This window comes from Anastrepha ludens, chromosome 3 (genome assembly GCF_028408465.1).
Source record: "Anastrepha ludens isolate Willacy chromosome 3, idAnaLude1.1, whole genome shotgun sequence".
NCBI lineage: Eukaryota > Metazoa > Arthropoda > Insecta > Diptera > Tephritidae > Anastrepha > Anastrepha ludens.
The window spans coordinates 4,184,543-4,187,000 of record NC_071499.1 but is presented as its reverse complement, the minus strand read 5'-3'; the positions used below and the strand labels follow the sequence as shown (position 1 = coordinate 4,187,000).

General features: G+C 36.1%; 1 non-coding gene across 1 annotated transcript; it reads left to right on the top strand.

The window, feature by feature from the left end:
- Positions 1 to 261: 261 nt before the first annotated feature.
- Trnaw-cca (transfer RNA tryptophan (anticodon CCA)) lies at positions 262 to 333 on the top strand. The gene has a single exon. It is a non-coding gene; the product is annotated as a tRNA-Trp (tRNA).
- Positions 334 to 2,458: the final 2,125 nt, after the last annotated feature.

Genomic DNA, 2,458 nt, shown 5'->3' with positions numbered 1-2,458 from the left:
GTATGCTGCGTTAGAATTCTAATTTTATACCCAACTTGTGCGCGCTCGCATCGACAACTTAGCTGACTTTTTGTTGTTGCCGTTTGCGCTGTTTGGTGTCTTTTATCAATTTCAATTGTTTGTGTTGAGTGCGCGCTCTCTTTGTTTTATTCCAATGTGCAGTTGTTGTCGTTCTGTGTGTAGAATTTTAGTATTGTTTTTGCTGTTGTTGTTTCGAGGCGATAAGTTTTTAATACGACGTGTGCTTAAGTAATTTTTGAAGACTCCGTGGCGCAACGGTAGCGCGTCTGACTCCAGATCAGAAGGTTGCGTGTTCAAATCACGTCGGGGTCATTGAAGTAATACTTGGCTAGGGTAATTTTTTATAAAAAGTTTCTTCAAATTATCAATTTATTGTTTTTTTTAAACGGATATTTTTAGTTGCATTCTCAGTTTAATAAGAAATAAATTAGAAAAAACGAGGTCTGAGAGTGCAAATAAATATATATATGTACTTGTTTTTTCATTTTATATATCAATACTTGTATATAGGTAGTACACTTTTATTCCTTTGAAGAATTTTGAAATTAATTATTTTTGTCGACTGCATGATTCAAACACTCCGATTCCGGAAGTATTCGATGCGGTACCAGCTGGTGGTAGCAGAGGACGGGGAAAGCCTGCTCTGCGTTGGAAAGATCAGGTCAAGAAGGATTTGACTTAACTTGGTGTGCGCCACTGGCGCCAGTTAGCACGAGAAAGAAACGACTGGTGCGCTTTGTTAAACTCGGCCAAAATAGCGTAAGCGGTTATTGCGCCAATCATTGGCATATAAATATGTACGATTATCAGTTAATCTTTTAAGAAATAAAAATGCGTAAAGGAAACCAAAAATTGCGCTAACTAGTCAGTTGCTTTATTTTAAAAATATAAAAACATAGCATTAGTACATCATGTTTCGACTTGACTTTAGCAAACTTTGAAAAAAAATTTAATAAATGTAAAGGTTATCGCTGTGGATCCCGTTTTTCCAGAAGTCCCTTGCGGTGATCATTACAAGTTCTTAGAGATTCATCTAAAATCAATCGGACAAGAGAAACTAGTTTTATTAATAGATAAACTTGTGCCTGATCGAAGCTTGTTTTGTAAAATTAACAATATGGCGGAATCAGGAAATATTTTTTAGATTTTCGAGAAAAAAAACGGCAATTAATTGTTAAAAAAAAATCGAAATTTTCGAAAAAAATCCTTCGATCAAGCACGAGTTTTTTATGTTTTTCAAAATCAGTAAAGTATTTATTAAAATCTACCAAACGGGTTTTAAGTTACTGTCATCACCAGTTCAAAAAACATAGTTTTGAGAAAAACGCATTTCAAGTATCTGCTCCGGAGCGCGCGAGCGCCCTTTGTTAATTGTAGAATAACTCGAAAAGGATTTGTCGGATACACTTAAAATTTTCACTCAATATTTTTAAGATATTTTACTTTAAGAAAATTCTGATAACACTTTAACCAAATTTTTTTTCCTTGCACTTTATGATTATTTGGCATTTAAAGGATACAAAACCAGCCGGTTGATTTTTTTCCACCACCAATACAGAAAATGAAAACAAAGGTCAAAGTAGCATCCAGAGAAGGCGAATCTATTAAAGCTCGTAATCGCAAATCAGCTGATTTGTTCTTTTCTTTCGCCGCGTGCATGCGCTTATAAGCACGGAATGAAACAAGGCGAATTCATTCTTTGTTTTTTACCTTGCCGTGACAATCAAACGCACCAAACGTTGTTCTTGGTCTAGTGCCATACCCTTTAATGAATGTGGAAATGAATTGTTCAAGTTAATTGGGGAAAGTTTCAAAAAGTTTCTCTGAATACTTCTGCTGATATCATTGGTTGATCCAGCTTCCTCAGATAATTCATTTGCTGATCTCGTTAGGTGATGTAGTTTCTTCCGGACACTTTTTCATCTAAGCGTTAATGGTTTTGTTTATTTTGTGTATTCTTCCTTTTCCTCCTTTCTTCCGTTAAGCCCGTGAAGTTGTTGGAAAGCACGGGACTAACACTACTATAAATCGATCTCCCAAGGTAATTGCTAGACTTCCGTGATTACTAACATAAATATGCTTGAGTTCACTGTATACATATAAATATACATGCATATGTATATATGTATGTATGTATGTATGTACGTAGGTAAATACTAAAACACTTAAATGTAGGGAGCTGACGTGCGAAGCGTAGCATTTGTGTGGCTTCACTTCTACTTCGCACGATCTTGGTGCTTCGCTGCTTTGACGCTCTCATTTCTTGCTCCTTCTTCCAGAACCCCTACTTCAAATACCAAAATTTTGTATGCAGGTTCCTGGGCACGCATGGACGTCGATTTGCTTATGATTATGTTTACGTGGGCGTGTGTGTATGTGTGAGAGCGAATTTTTTGGCAATTCACTGCATTTGTTGTCTTTGCTTTCTCCTCTTTGC